Genomic DNA, 17,909 nt, shown 5'->3' with positions numbered 1-17,909 from the left:
TTAGAAGAGGATCCAGATGCAACCTGGGTGAACCTCAAGGCTGTAGACAGGCAGCCACAGCTGAAGTTGATTAGTAATCAGACCAGGTGTGTCAGGTTATCTTTGTCAGGCCCAGCATAAGGTCACAGTCTGGAATGACAAGTGTGTTCTGATTTACTTGGTTTAATAGATTCTCTTGTGGGTTCCCCTCACCCCTCTTCTAGATTTGCGTGCATGCTTCCCTCAAAAACACAGAATGAAATTGAGATTGGAGAAATCAGTCTTTTGAAGCAATTTATTCAAAACCATTAAGAATCATTGGAGCTCATCTGAATCTTGCACCATTATGATGAACCCACTGAAACACAGCCACAATATGTGAACTGCCTATGTGCTCATCAAATTGGTTGATTTTTAAAAAATTGTATTTTTCTTGCAAGTTTATAAAATCTATTTCTGCTGATAATACTTTCTAGAATGGTGAAATTGCACTATATAGACTTGATGGTGTGTAGTTAAAGTGTATTGAAGTATTAAATTAACAATATTTCATCTGAGGAAGTATTTTCAAAACTTGTATTGAACTGTGGCTGCTCTGACATGGGCACATTGATGATGTAATTCAGTCTAGCTAGCAGCATTTTTCCCACATTCGCTGTTTGTCAAGATTTGAGTGCAGTGAAGGAAATGCTGCGTGATGACATTGCAAGCATGGTTCATTCAAGGCCCCGAACCAGTGCACCAAAAGCTGCTCCAAATGATTCAAAACTAAAACAATAAAGAGGCCTTTAGACTACACTTGTGCACTTCTTATCTAACCACTACCACTACCTGCCATCCCAATTAGAGACACAAGACAGTCTACACATTAAGGTGTGTCCCAACAACATTGCCCTTATCTCTTTTTGACGGAATGAAATGCGCCTATTCCACAGCAAATTGCACTTTGTATCGTATGGGGGGGGACTCAAATCTCAAATGCAGGAGATACACATAAAATATGCAGTCATCACAAGAAACCTACTGGAAAAACTGGAAAAGATGCTGGAAAAGTCATTTTTCAACAGAGAGCCCCCCTCCTCCTGGACATTTTTATTTTTTCATTCAGAAGTTTGCGGTTTGGCTTTTGACCCAACCCTCCACCATTCAAAATGCATTTCTGCTACGCCAGTGAACCACAGCCATCTCACTGTTTCACAGCTGGCCAGATGTGAATGGTTGAGTGGGCTGAAAATAGGTGGTGAACCATGTCAGTCACTCGGGATCTGTAAATGTGTACAATGCTTACGGTTCGGGTGGCCTGTCAGCCGGGAGGACATATCGCTGAGAGACACAAATCACGCGAAAGCTCCGTGTGTTTTCACTGAGGGCTGACTCCCCAGTGCTCCTTTCACACAGCGCTCCTGCGTCGCCTCCTCTTCTCCCGGGCTGACAGGGCACATTGCAGGGAGGGTGGGAGCGGGAGCACCATCCTTATTACATTTCTCTCTGCTCTCTCCCCCACAAGCAGATTGATACCTCAATATGTCCAAAAGCTTACACCAGCACATTTAATCCACAAAGCCTCTACGATGACTGTAAAACTAAAAATGCGTGCATGGTTTTCACGCACGTCCTCTGATTGCAATCAGATGTACCTTGTTCACCGAAGGATGAACAAGGTACGTCTGAATAAAATAAATAAAAACCCTGTACTCAACTGCTTTGTAAAAGTGGAAAATGTGGCTTTGCTTGAGTATGCCAGCCCTATCTGTAGCGCTATGGAAACAAACACAGGAGCTGTAATCCATGTCACACTCCTCCTCAGGCCATTTATTACTGCAGAGCATGGGTTCTCCTGCATCAGGTTCTACAGCTCTCCAGGGTAACAGACAGCAAAAAGTATCGCTGTACATTAAATGTCAAGTACTAAATGTTATTGTAGATCCCAAGAACATATCTGCATGGACCGTTAACTGATTATCCAGTCTCTATCATAGATATGGTATGGTTTGTGCTTTGGGTTGAGTGTATATGTGTGTGTGCTCTGTAATAGATACAGTACAGTTTGTGCTTTGGGTTGGGTGTATATTTCAGTGTGTTCTGTAATAGATATGAGTACAGTTTGTGCTTTGGGTTGACTGTATATCTATGTGTGCTGTGTAATAGATATGGTACAGTTTCTGCTTTGGGTAGACAGTATATCTGTGTGTGCTCTGTAATAGATATAGTACAGTTTGTGCTTTGGCTTGAGTGTATATCTCAGTCTATGCTCTGCTAATGCTGACTTGTATATCTGAGACTGCTCATGAATGTGCCTGATTGAATATTCATTGCCTGAGTTTATGTGTGTTATTAACCTTTTATTTGGTTTGTACTTATTGAGCTGGTGATTCTACCCAGGCATGGTATGGGGCCTGGAATCTTATTTAATGTGCTTTATTAATGAAGTGGTGCTTTGACTAATGCATTTTGGAGGAACTGCTGTCTAATTTATTTATGAAGTCTTCACATATGCTAATGCATGTGACTAATCGTAATATCGTACAGCCTGTTGATTGAGTGGATTTAGACAGGTTTACAGCCCAGAATGCTCAGTACTTATTCAGAGTAGGATACATTGAAGGCAGGCATGTCAGACCAGAGGCCCACATACCGTTTTTGGCCCATAGACACATTCATCCATGGTTTTATATTATTATATTATTTATATTACATTATATGTATCTGGGCAGCTACAGGAGACTTCCAATAATCAGATGGCTCCAGCTGGAGAAACCCAAGTTGCAACATCCAATTAGATGCTGCATAACAGTAGACTAATATACATTTTTTCCTTAATTTTTGCACTTTGCAATTGCAACAGTTTATGATCAGCTAATTAGGTACATTATTCATTCAAAATTCTAAAAAGAAAGACTAATGGGGGAGGTGGCAGGACTTTTCTAAAACAATGGTGGGAAGAGAAATTCTTAGCATAGTTTGATGGCAAAAAGATCAGTCTCATCTGAAATGTAAGCTTGGCTCAGCTATGTTATGCTATAGGGCATACAGTATATGTGTGAAATCTTGACGCCAAGCTTTTTGCTGGATACTTTGGTGTGGCAAACACTCTTATGGTGTGTTCACACCAAATGCGAATTGAATTTTTCGTGCGGGGCGATTACATACAAAGTCAATTCAAAGACGCGAATAGACGCGAACACGCGTCTGCGCAAGTTGAAAATTTTGAACTTGAGCGAAAATTTCGTGTGATGATGTGTCGCGAAAGCCTATCAGCATTATTCTCTTGATGTCACTGACATCCTGAAGTTGAATCACAAAATGGAGGAAACAATTATCGTTGCTGTCTGCGGTCACCCGGAGCTGTATGGCACCACCATACATGCTTACATAGACCGACAAAAAAAGGAGTGGGCTTGGAGGAAAGTAAGTGAGGAAGTTTGACTACCTGGTACGTTCTGAAAATATGTGTCTGTACTTGATTTCAGCGATCAGTTGTACTTTACCAAGTTAGCACAAGCATTAACCCCAGTTAGCACAACCGTTTAAAAATACCGTGTGACTGTACATCTGCAGTTTGACTAACTGGGTCTATGAATGGACACTTTTACTATCCTAAATACTGTGCAATCCATAGTACTGTTATGATATGGTATTTGGGGTAAATAAATAAGTTACACTTACTGTGAAATTTACACATTAGTATTGATATAGATTATTAAGCTACTTGAGTTTTCTCCCTTAAGGTACAAAAATACTCTGGAAAATAACCCATTGAACTGAGAAGATCAATAGCTGCTATGAATTTTGCGTGGGTGTTGAAAAGAAAAAACTTCATATTTTCCTACAGCTTGATGTAACAAGGAGGATGAATTCCCCCACAAACAAAGGCTCAAAAGGAGGCAACGTGCATGAAGAAAACAAATAAAACCAGACAATGCCTCTGCAAATGAGCTATCGAATATCAGATATGAATAAATGTTTAATAGGGAGATTACTATCATGCCCTGTAGCAGATTATGTTAAATGTGTTGCTGAAGCTAAGCTTCCAGAATTTGTTGTTAAACTTACAGTGGGTGCAGTGAGGCTGATTAAATGAGACAGGGGCTCTGAGCCTGCAACACCCCTTCAGAACCATCTGCAGACTCTCTCCCTCTACCATCCGAGTCACTTCCACCCAGTTCTCTTACTCGCTTCTACACACTTCTCGGAGGTCATTTGTTTCTATTCTCTGTGTATAATCTACCTGCACATCACTTTCATATCTACCACAGCTATTGTAGGTTGACTGTGACAAAGCATGTCAATTGCACACACACACACACACCGTAGTGTATCAACTATGAAAAATCTTCATTTTACCTGGGTCACTGGCTTTTTTTTTTGAAGGACAAAACAACTATATCAAATCTCTCATTCTCAATTCTGTTGTGTCCTTTTTTCCATGTGCATTTACTGTCTTGGCCACATCCTACCTTTTTGAAATGTATCTTGTATCTTATTATTTATTTTCTGTAAGTGGTCCCAAAACCCAGATATAGCCGATGTGCACGACAGAATAAAGAATAGCCTTTAAAGTATATAATAATGTGTGATTATCTTTATTACAGCAATACAATAATAAGAGACAGAGACCTGTTTTGCTGTGTGCAGGTATGATTGGGACTGAAAGTAGTTGTGGCATTTGCTTTTGGAAGATGGTCTATGCAAGCGTACTGGGAAGAGGAAAAAAACGTCTGAGGAACTCAGCTAAAATAGTCCTCTGCTTCCTTCATGTAACATGTTTTATAATTGTATGCACCCTATAAGCATTTCACCATTTAATGCAGCAGTGGAATGAAGGCATTATATGTGATTTTTTTATTTATTATTTTATTTATTTTTTAAATCAATGGCTAATGGCTAATGGTCACCAATAATTCTAAAAGTTGATTAATTTTGTTAATCAAGCAAATGAAATCAAAATATCTGAAGAATTTCTATCTCAAGCTGATACATTCACTGATGTCATACTTATTTAAAGCTTATAAATAAAAAATATGCACAATATACAAAGTAACAGTCCTTTAGTTAACTGCATTGGTCAATTGAGAACAAATTCTCAATTACTTTACAATGATGACCTGACTTTGCCAGAATTAAGCAATAAGCCCAGTCCCTACTCTATACATAAAAGTACATCCTTGGGTAATGACAAATAGGGGGGATTACCCAAAACCTGACAACTGTCAATGTAAACAATCAATTTCTGCAAGCTTTTGGGACTGACTTGCATGAATGGGTATAAAAATCCAATCCTGGTAACCAGATTGCATTTTATGTTTTAATGAGAGAGACATAGAATATGTTCCATTCAGTATTGGACCTAAAATATTTATGTGTATGTGTATGCCATTTTACCTTACCTTCATATTATTCATTTGAACATAAATTACCATGGATCAATTTCTTCAGGACTGTATACAAAACCATTGTTGACCACTTGAATCATTGCACTGAGCTACAATTCTATATGCTGGCTAATGGGTTTTTGCTGTTTATAAAGGCTATGCAAAAAAGGGAAAACTAGATTTTAAAAAAAGCACCTAGATCTCAGGTCAGGATTTGCATAACCTGGAATGCAGTGGAACACTGGATCTACAATAACATTTAGTACTTGACATCTTTACAACGAGACTGCACCTGAAGTGTGAAGATATCGTATCCCCACTTAAAGTCTCTCAAGCCAGGATGTGAGTGGTGGGTAAAAAAAAAAAGAAGAACTTTAGAAAGATCTGGGTTAACCGGAGTTAAAATTCAAGAGCGTATTTCAAGCCAGAATCAGGGTCGTCTTAACACTTCTCTGAGAAATAATTATACCAAACTGGGCAAAATGTCAAAATAGAAAAAAATGTGAAAATGTAACATTATAAAGGGAGCAGTTTAACAGTGGGAGACCTCATTTACCTCCATTTTTTTTTGCTTTTTTTCGTCTGGGAAAAGGCCTGTGGTTCATAATTCCCTGCAACAAACAAGCAAACAAATATATATATATATATATATATATATATATATATATATATATATATATAAGAAAGATGATATTTAGTAACTTTAGGTAAGATGGCATACTGTCTATTATTTAGTTGGGCCTTAACTTAGTAATTGGCAGTACCAATCACCTAATGACAGACATGGTGTGCACACATCGAAATGTGGATGTGATTGTGACTGCAGGAACTATAGTCATTTCTGCAGCTGGGAGTGTGGACACAGAAGCCTGAGAAAATCTTGTGGAAAGTATACATGGAAAAAAAATGTTTTGCACACAGGGTTGATAGGAAGAGTCCAGTCACAACGAAGAGCTGTCAGACTGTCAGACACAGGTCAACAGTACCTGAATTCCAGATACATTTGGATGGGTTTGAGTTGGGACATACAACAGAAAGCCACATATTTCCACCTTTGTGCTGGATTGGCATATCTTTATGAGGCTTTATTTAACCCCTGGAAAACCCACTGAGACCATGGTTTCTTTTTAAGGGGCCCTGTAGCACACAATTGAATTGGTTATATAGTTAAAATACAAAAATATAATTGCAGAACTATGTACAGTGCATAATATTATATAATGAAATATACCTTCAGGTTCTACAGGTGAAATCTTCTGTGAACAGGGTCTTTACTAAGGTCTCAAAATGACCTGTTGGAAACAGGGCATCTAGATAAAAATTGTCCTGGACATAATTCCATGAAAGAGAAGCACACTGGCCAAATTTAAATTTGCCCATATCAAAGTGAACTCACAGAAGTCATCTACCATGGGAGTGTGTCTGACAGTTAATAATACTCTGGGTGAGAAGTAATGTAAGATAAATGGGGAGATATGGAAGAACTGCTTTATAAAAAAATTTTAAAAAGCCAGCGCTTGGCCCTGCTGGAGGTCAGGGATGGCCAACCTACTGACTCATAGAAGACAATGATGGGTCTGAAATGTATTATCAGAAATGAAGAGAAGGACTCAATACACTGAATCTAATGGTTATAAAACCGAGGTGGCTACATGCATATAGATTGTGTCGCCATAATCCAGGTCTGGTATAAAAGTCACCTGGACAATCTTCTTCCTATTGTCAAGTGTGAAGCAGGACCGATTGCCAAACAAGAGGCCATGCATTGCTCTCAGTTTTTTTAATTAGGCTATCTATATGCGTCTTAAAAGACAGCTTACCATCAATCCAGATTCCCGAATACATATAATGAGGGACTCTTTCAATTTGAGCTCCATTTAAGGTTCAGGTATGCAAGTCAATGGAGCCAGCATTTGGAGGAAATAACATGAACTTAGTCTTATCAACATTCAAATCCAGTTTAAGGCCCACAGTATCATCATGCATCTTCCACAAAGCCACTTGGACGTGAGTTTAGCCAGATAAAACAAGAAGGGAGCTCTGTGATATAGGTGTAAATGTCATTCTTTTACTCAATCACAGTCCTTTTCTAATAGTTTTCGAGCACTATGAAATTTACTTCAAACAGATTTGACATGTCATAACCCCTTTTCAGTTATTTTCATTAATAACTTAATCGAGTCAGATACAATTTGAACCAAAGTAGAAGCAGTCCGATGTTACATTCATTTGACCTAGTCAGTTTAATTGTAAGAGAAGGGCGGAATAATTGTAACCGTAAATGACAATGATCTATAATGCACGCATGGACAAACTTGACATGGCTACGGTAGCAGCAGTGCACAAAAAGCTATGCTGACCTGAAATGTATAAAATTGTGCTAGCTAGCTAGCACCATGTAAACAATTAAAAATACTTTGCATACTTTAATTAAAACATATTAAATTTAGCTATTAAATTTATTTGTAAGCAGCAAGCCACAAACATATACAAAACGCTTTCAGAGAGGTTGAGAACGAGTACAGATGGCAACTACTGTTAACTATATTTTAGTGAGCTAACTACTGCAATACTGCAGGAATATACTGTAGCCAGGTTTGACACTATTTGGATTTCATGTCATATAAGACTTTTGAAGAGCGATGTGGAGGTCATAGAGTTCAGTAATTTATCAAGTTGGTTTTAGCACATGCTCATAATTAAGAGTGAGAGTGAACAAAGGTTATTTTCAAAATTGCTTGATTAAACATTCTCTTCTGAGCTAGTGAGTGGATGCATGTTTATCAGCTGACCGGAAAAATGTCACTTTCATATGCCTTGTAAATTGGCTGATTATTAATCATTTATTTGACAACCTATTTCTTGGCGTGATTGAATAGCCTTCATCAGAAAACAATAAACATGATATTTATGTCTCATTTTAATGCACTACTATGTGAGTGAACAGAGTGGACATGTGCGCTCACTGTCAAAAACAGAAGCTCGCCAATTTCTGAGCATGAATGCAGCTGTCGGATGCAATGCAATGCTGACGCGAAGCGGGCTGTGGGGCGCTGTTCATTGATTGCAAAGGCTGCATTCCCTAGCTGATGGCAATAGTCAATGCAACGCTTATTAAACGCAACACTCAATGGGCTCAGTGGAGCAGGGGGGTTACACATTTTGCCCAAGGCTTTGCCCTCTCGTGCATGGGTGTAAGCCTCTCTTTGAGTGCCATTATAGTTTTGTATGGAGTCTATTTGTCAGCCCCATGAACCCATGAATGTACATTAACTTACGACCATTTGATAGGTAGTACATATGATATGGCTATACCAGCTAATTATGAGCAGATCCAATGTTGACAATAAAACAATAAAAACATGAAATATTGTGGGATGTTGGGAAATGTAATTGTGATGTAATGGATAATGTGTAAACATTTAAGGATAGATACACTGCGTGTTTTAATTATTATATGGGAAGTATTTTTGGTGTAGAAAGAAACCCCCCCCCCCCAGAACATTTATCACCAGGCTCATAATTGAGGGAAGAGCACAGAAATCATACCATTTGTGACTGTCTATTAAAATTTCACAGCAAATGACCGTAGACTGTGCAAATGCTCTGAGTATACAAAGTGACAGTTAAGGATGCGCTGTCTGCCAATGACAAATGAGCAATCAAGAATCTTCTCTTGAGAATGAACAGCCACTAAATGTTTACTGAGTAAATCAGAAAAATCCAGGGGATAGGTCTGTGGCTCCTGTGTTCATGTCAATGAAAATCCCCAGCTACTTTCTATCTGAGCCTGATAAATAGCTGGATGCTTTGGAATATAAATCAATTCCCAGCATCAAATTGACATCCAAAAAAAGTCAGAATTTGAATGAGACCTTGCAGAATTATTTCTGAAAGACATTTATTAAAAACAAAACAGCATGTTTGTATTCTGTACATAAATTATTTTTATAATGCTAAACTGTACAGATACGGATGCAATATGTAAGGATACAGATGCTAGGAACAAAGAACAAGCCACATGCTCAAGTATCTATCAAACATTAGATCTGTTTTTGTATTTTTGTCCTTTGTATCCCATAATCCCTCAACTTATTATAATTTTATATTGCTGCTTGATTCATGGTTTGTTTTGTCCATTCCACCAGTTCCTTTATTTTGTGTGATTTTCCAAAGAACGTATTTACTGGCGACAGACTTGGTATTCAAAGAAGATTAGGTGTTTTATTGAATGGAAGTTTTTTTTTTAATTTTTTTTTTTTTTTTTATAAGCCTAGTTCAAACAGCAATAGACTCCATAAATATTATAGGTGATTTCCAAAAGAACTGAAAAATAAAAATAAAAATAAATAAATAATAAAACAATATGTATATATACATATATATATATATAATCATGTACTCCTGTACTTGGTAGAACCTGAAACTGGCACAATGGATTTTCCTGAAAAATCCTACATTTGGGATTTATGAAATCTGACAGCCCTAGAACCAAAATAGATATGTACTGGATTGTATCTTAAATAGTGGCTTACACAGAAAGCCATGACAAAGTAGTTAAGCTTTTGTTGAAGTTAAAATAATTGCAGAAATGTGCAAATGCACTAAGTACAACATCGTCCCCTGACTATCACAAACTCCTGTAAATGTGATGACTGTAATAAGTGTTTCTCTATTTACATCAGAATGAAACAGAGAGTATTATACAATTAACTGGGGTCAGTTTTAATTATAGCATTGATGGCTGTGCATCAGGTAACCAGTTCAAAAAAATGAATGAACAGCTGTTATCAATAGCCACATTTAACTCTGATTTATCATTCTCACTACTTTGACATTGTGCCGAGCAGTTGATCCGGACACTCTAATTGAGATTACGTTTTGTTCTTTATGCAGTGTTAAACAAAATCATCATGGATTCAGAGAATAATTTTTTCCTAACATATTTTCTGATGACCGGTAGCCAATAGTCAGTTCTACATCATATTAAGCAAGCTTTCTGGATTATTTCTACACCTTCTATGCTGAAGTGATTTAAACTCTTTTGACTGAAAGCAGCCAGGGTTTCCACACATCAGTGCCTCGCAGTGGGACCAGATTTTCCATTTGAGGCATCTCTAGGATCAGCATCTACATGAATCCCTCTGTGCCTTGGAGATCTGTACATCACCTTCATGTATGTTAGGGTGGCAGGATGAGCCTACTGCATATCACCTCACTCATCTCAGAGAGAGGGAGGGACAATTTCCCACAGTGCTGCAATTTCTTTTTAAACGGAATCACAAGAAACCTGCTGTGTGTGTCCGTGTGCTCACCACTCAACAGTGACTAGAAAAAGAAAGGTTTTCATAGACAAGATGGCCGATCATGAACTCCTTTTATTCACCTCTTAGATGATAAATTCTCAGTGACTGCATGGATCAGTGAGTGAGTGAATTGAATGAGTGAGCGAGTGGCTTCAGTGGTTGAATTCCTGTTGCCAGCTCCAATCTCTGGGCTGCACAGTATGCCGTAATTTAATCTCTGAAAAAGTTTTTTTGTTTATATGTTCAGTACTCTCTAGTGCACTTTCCAATTTAATTTCATAATTATTTTCAGTCAGGAATGAGGAGAAAAAGGTTTCCCTTGAAGGAGCTTTGTTACATTAATAAATCATCAGTAAATGTTACAGCTGTCATGGACTGAAGCTTAGAAATGTATGAAACATTCTAGAACATCCAATGTAGACAAGCGATGTGATAAATCCCCCCTGTACATCAGTGGAAACACTGTAAAAGTGTCTAAAAGGGGGAAAGGGGGGGGGGGGGGGTAATTGAGCCTTCAAAATAAAGAAGATTGTAATTGCTCTTAATACATGTAAGTAAAAAGTGTATGCGTGTGCGTGCATGTGTGTTTCCAACTGGCCTCATAACGCGTTATATCATACCAGACACGGCATATGCACACTGGCAGCTGGGGTACGTGATGTAGTGCTGTTGGAACAGTATGGCCATGGTTGGAGCTTCCTGCTGATGCTCACCCTCTAAAAGCCCTTCAGGCCCTGGGTGTTGGCTCTCTCACAGGGCACGTACAGCTCCAGCCCATGAAGAGAAACCATTCTCCACAGCCTTTATCCACAGCGCCAATATTGTAGCATCTGTCAAGTTTCCTTGAAGCCTTTATAGTATGCTTGCATTTATTTCATACTTTCATATGTGTTGATTGTCAGTATTGGTAAGATAAATTGTAATCCAAGTTCACCCAATACTTTTCAGATGTAAGAATTATGGCCCTGATTTACTAAGACCTTTAGCAAATGCTAAACCTATTAACACATGCAAAACCAATAATATGACCAATGAATGGTCATAGTTTTTATTTTGCACCAATCGTTGATTGTGTTACTAATTAGCAAATTAGTTCCTATGTGCTTTGTGGGATTTCCCAGTGAATACATGTTTCGCATCATAAAAGACATTTCTTGATTTTGACTTCATGTACATTTAATTTTGATGGCCTTTTGCCAATATGAGGAGAAAGGGACATTCTATAAAACATGATTCTCCCCAGCCAGAATACTGCAAGGAACCATACAGCTTTGTAGTACAAACATATCAACAGTGGAGTTAGTGTGAGTTATAGCTGTCAGTCTCATCTTCCCCAGCAGTAATCCTACAGCTCTAAGTTCACTGGTCTGCAGTACGCATGTAACCCCTAGATTCAATCAAAAGACTCATGTCATCTCCAGGAAAATGCAATTCAATAAGAAAAAAAAACAAGCCTCCCAAGATTAATCCAGTGCCATGTCACAGGATAGCTCCTTATTTTCTGAGGCACGGTAGAGAGACGGATGCCGTGCAGGGAGCTTGCCTTCCCCGGCCTAATGGCAGGTTTCACCTGCTGATTGACACCACAGTCTGTTCTCTTTGACGCGCATCACTAAAACTCCCCTGCCTATTTCAACAGTAAGGGTTGTTTTGGTGGGAATTTTAGTATCCGAGGTTAAGGGGGAATGCGCTCTCCTTCTGGTGAAAGCCTGTTTCCCAAATGATTTCTCAGTTGCCTCACGTTCATCCAAGTCATCCATGGTTATTTAAATATCCAGTTAATACCAGTTGGCTGTTTGAGGTACTGCATAAGCTCAGTCTCAGAGGAAGAGATACAACTGATGGTTCCTGAGATAAACAAGGAATATAAAGTGATAACATCTTTTTCTTCTTTAAAGGCAAAATATGCAGGATTTTCCCCTTGAAAATATTATAAACCAGCCATGCTCATTCATTATTATGATTCACTGGCAATCTGTGTCTGTGTGCACTTCTGCCCTGTCCGTGCTGGTCTTGTATTTGTTGTTCTAAAAAGTGTGTGGCACAGTGCGTTGGCGTGGCCCTTTTTTTCCGGGCTAAATCTGAAAAGCATGTGACCAATAGTAGGAAGGAGGAGAAGAAGAGGAAACGTGTATGGATTGGTTACAGTGAGAGGTGCGTTTTTCACTTAGGTTAGTGCTGGAGAGGTATGGTCATGGCTAACATAACGCTATCCAAGGATCCACATTCAGGTTAGGTAGCTGCCTTTATTAGCTGAATGGTGAACAATTACATATTCCGATTCAAATAAATATAGTCGGCCATCAAAGTGAAGAGGCTCGACAACATTCTTGTAATAGTCTGATAAATAATTAGCCAGTGCAACATGTTCAGGATTTGGATTTTTAACATTATTTTATAAAGGTAATCCGCATTAAAGGTAAAACACGTTGACTCTGCTTGAACCTTCGTGGAGCTTACTAGAGAAATCGACTCTTCCGCAGTGAGTGCGGCAGGTGTCATTCTGTCCATTGTTGCACTGATACGTCTCCTAAGATAAAGTGCTGGTGCAGGTCACAGTGTGAAGCTGTGAAAATGCACTCTTCTGGAAGCAGTTGAGAAAAAATTCAGCCATATTGAATCAGAGTTCCTTCACTGTGTGGGTACAACAACAACAACTATAAGGCTGTTAATAATCATAATGATAATAGATGTATCTAAATTTACTGGTGACTATTTAAGAAAATAAACAATCTCATGTTTTCTAAAAAAAAAATCAATCAGAGTCGGCTGATTTTGCTTTAAAAAACTGGCAACTGGAATCAGCCGTAAAAATTCATGATCGGCGCACCCCTTGTATGTTCAGTTATCACCCAAGTCACTCTCCTTTTTGAGAAATAAGAAAACTAGAGCCCACAGGAAGCTAACTTTAACTTGGGAAACTTTGAAACATCTTGTTTGTGAATATCTGAATGGTCGACACATTGATGCTTAGTGAGCCTAGCAGGGCCTCCAGCACACCACTGGCAGACTTTGTTCTGAACTGTATGCATGCCTCCTACCGAAGCACTGCTTACTTTCTTGTGCTTGTGCATAACTCTTGAGGAACAGCTTTCTGTAAACTTGAAACAATCTTCGATCTTGAGTTCAGCTCACCTGTAAGACACTTTGCATTACCTTTGACTAGCACCTAAAAGTTCCTTTTTCTGACACAGCATGAAATCTGTAGTCATGGAAATAAGTGAATAGACACATCATTGTGTATGGACAGATATTATCTATTCTGTGTATGTGAGTGACTGTAACTTGATAACATTTTTGAGTTATTTCATCAGTGGAGGTTGTGGTTGCAGTGTGGTTGCGTCTAATCTGTAATGCTCCTTAACATTTTCAGTGGCCAGAGAAATATCTACTTATCTTCCTGTTTTGCTTGCTGTCAGAGCTTCCTGCTTGTCTCCTGGGAGACCTACAGGGCCATGGACAGTGACAGCCTCCCAATCACAGCTGAGATTGATTGATACAGTAATAGTCACCAATGTTTCTTATTGCCTTAGTCAAGTCTGTCAATAAAGGCACAGTTTACTGTTCATTTGATTTGGATCCCCTGTCCACCAAGAATATAGCTGGGGGCTTTTGGCTGTCTCCCCCAAAAAACAAAAACAAAAAACCTTGGAGCATCCTGCTTTAACTTTTTTCAAACTTTTTTTATTTTATGGTGCAACTGATTCTGTTCTGTGTCACAGGCATAAAAATCAAGGGCTGTCTGAGGTGAAGCACCTTTCCACTGTGAAGGTGTTCTCACGTTTCTATCTACATAGTAATGAGCTCATGAGAGCAGAGATAAGGAAAAACATTATGTGTGTATTTGTCCCATTATTTATTAATTTTTTTTCTCAACATGCAAGCAGCCCTTGGGGGTGAATTTCTTTTTCACTCTGAAAATGAATGCATTTAGATGTAGTTTATTGACACGTGGCTGTATAGAGTATATTGATGGCCTTTTACTGGGGAAAAATAATTTTGTAAATAATTGCTTTGCTCATCTCCCCTGTGAGAATTACCTGTTTGACTATTTTATTTTGTTCACAGTATGGTATCTAGCATTTATGTTGTATGCGGTTTCAGCAACTTACTTAAAAATTACGTCGTACTTTATCTCTGGGGAAAAAACGTATTGTGTCACCTGGCAGGTTCTTGATTAACTACATTTGGAGCCGGTTTGTTGAGTCACCAACAGGGGGGTGGGGGTTTATGTCTGCTGGTTTCCCTCAACTTCACTTTGAAGCTGATTTCAACAGTAACTTAATGAATATATATATATATATATATATATATATATATATATATATATATATATATATATATATAATTATAAATAGCCCCTGCATGACACTTAATATGATATAACATAAATATACCAAACAAATGCACAGATAAACTATGACTGAGTAAAATGTGATGGAGATGTATTGCTTTGCACTTGGAATGTACCATTTTACATGTGCAATATTTCATAGAAAATCAGAGGAAACCAGTCCCCTGTGGAATTGTGATGGTGCGCAATAAAAGAAAGAGAAAACACTCGTTCTATAAATTCTCAATAAAGAAACTGACAGACCACAGAATCAATTGCTTGAGGCCAAAAAGTGTGCAGCAGATATGTAGCTTGGATCAGTCTAGAGCTGCACGGGGTGGAGCAATTAAAGAAGTGGCTGTGCTGCTGACAGAGGGCTCTGCAATTGCTCTGACAGGTGGAAGTCTGACGGCAGGTCAGGAAATGGCCCGTGTGCTCTTTTTTTTCTCCTTGGCTTTATGTTCCTTTCATTTTCTGGCTTCCAGAGATTGCAATACCGGGTCGTACCTGGCACAAGTTGGTTCAAGAAAACATCTTGAAAGGAAGTTGTGGGTTCTAAAATTAATTCCTTGAAGTAAAAATATGGCAATTAACAACATGAAATGGCATGGTATTGTAACTGATTTGAGTACATACGATTGAAAAACATTCTGAAGGTAGAATAAAAGTGGAATCTATTTAAAACTAGAAGATGTCACTCAGTAGAGTGCTTACCTCTGCCCACTTTATGCAGTTGTCAAGATATATATGCCAGTTCCGTATGTTGGATTTTCACCAAAAGTTAATAATTTCTTCTATACCTTTCACATGGGAGACTGTCTGTATTGACACACTTTTATGAGCATATCTTACATCAGGCATGAGATATGCCTTTCTAAATTATAGCCACTCGTTTGTACTTTAGTCACTTATTGCAATACCACATGGCCAATCAGCACTATATTTGTTCAGTGGCCAGAAATGGACTCTCCAGCACCCCCTTACTGATAGGTAGGCAGAGTTTCATGGTGTTAGGTAAATCCGTTCAGAAGATACATGCCTTTTTGTGAGATGTTGTGTCACACTCGCCTTTGGACAATAAGAATGAAAATTTTAACAGTTCTTCCTTGCGCCCCGATCAACTGTTTCACAAAGTTTTGTGGTGTTACATGAATGCTTGCAGAAGTTATGGAGATCTAAGCAGAAAGAAAATATAGTACTAAACAATAGCTTTGGACTTGGAATATGGAACATTTGGAATGTGGGCACGGAATATGAATGGAAACCACATATCTGATGACATCCTTGATGGTCACCTTTGACATCTGATGCAGACATGTGCGGTCCTTATTGTGCTTTTGTCAGGTCAAGAATATGTGGCAAAGTAGAACAAAATTTTAAAACCAAGACCTGACGATCAGTTTTCATTATACACTCACTCACTCACTCAGGCACTCACACACGCACACACAACACACAACACACAGAAATACACACACAGACGCATGCGCATGCCCTTCTGTTAAAACAACAAGAGGTTTGAATGCGTGACTGAAGGAGAAAGGCCCACTGAGATCATTAATCAGTGGAACTTGCAGTCGCTAAAAGCAATTTGCAAGTTGATCTAATCTGATTTTTAAAATGAAATTAGAGGCTAAATAGCAATATATTTTTCTGGGAGTAATTACCCTGTCATAGGGAACAAGATCAAGTTGGTTAGCAGAGAGCTAGCAGTAGGCGTGAAGGACTTTCATCAAAAAAGAAACATTTTTTATTTAATATTCTTGCAGCAGGACCACTGATTAGTTACAACACCCGAATGAATTAGGTGTGACTGTACTGGTACAGTGATTGGTATTAGCTGACAGTGCCCTCGCTGTTTTATCTGTAACAGTCAAATGGCTTTAAAAAGGAGTCCAGCTGATCCTGAAAAGGTTCAGTCCAGATTAAGGTCTCAGTGGAAGTCCCCTTATTTACACTCTTTTAATTAAAAAAATTGCTCAACTTGTAACCGGGCTGCCCTTGCGGAGTAAATTAGCAGAGGTGACTAAAGGGGCCAGCTCGTATTTTGTGTTTTGCTGGGCACTCTGTGCATGACCGTACATCTATGAGAGGTTGTACGGTGCAGATGTTTACACAGTGCTCTCACACCAAAAGTCATCACACGCCTGTGCTGTTGTACCTTTACCTTCAGGGCGAGCATTAAGACAAATCACCTGCCTCAGAGGCATTTGGGCATTTATTACAATGAGTTTTTAATCCAACATAATTTTTATTATATCAGTATTTTAATTGTTTTCACTATTGCATTTGTATATATTTTTCAACAAAACATTATATGAAATATAGATGTATATGTTATTTTTTCAGCATTTCAGTGTATGCAGTTTATACATAAACATAAGTGAAGATGAATGAAACTGTGTGCCTTCTATTTATTCTGTTACTGTGAATGTGTGATTATACTAAGTATACTATGAATATGCATGTGTTGCAAAAGCATTGTTGCACATTTCACACTTTATTAATCTCAAAGAAAGACAAAGGTTGCACATACAAAACACTGATTGTTTCCACCATGAAGCAGCAAAGCATGAGAAATTATTTTCTTAGTTCATCTGTTCTCCAAAACAAAAATTATACAAAAAAACAAAGCAAGCAAAGCAAAGATTAAACTTGCATTTGCAAAATGAGGAACTCAATATAAATAATGCCTACTATCCTGATATTTATGAATTCTCTTTTAAACTATTCATATGTAAAGCTATATCACAAATGGTTCTAAATGAACAAGGTACTGTAGGGAAGCACTGAAAAAATATTGTTATTCACTTTCAGGACCTGTATTATTATATGACAGATTAACTTTTTGATTAACTTTTTTTTACTTTATTAAAAGCCCAAGGAAGATGTCTCCTGGGTCCAGCCCATGCCATTATG

This window comes from Anguilla anguilla, chromosome 18 (assembly GCF_013347855.1).
Source record: "Anguilla anguilla isolate fAngAng1 chromosome 18, fAngAng1.pri, whole genome shotgun sequence".
NCBI lineage: Eukaryota > Metazoa > Chordata > Actinopteri > Anguilliformes > Anguillidae > Anguilla > Anguilla anguilla.
Note: the sequence above shows the minus strand (reverse complement) of the source record.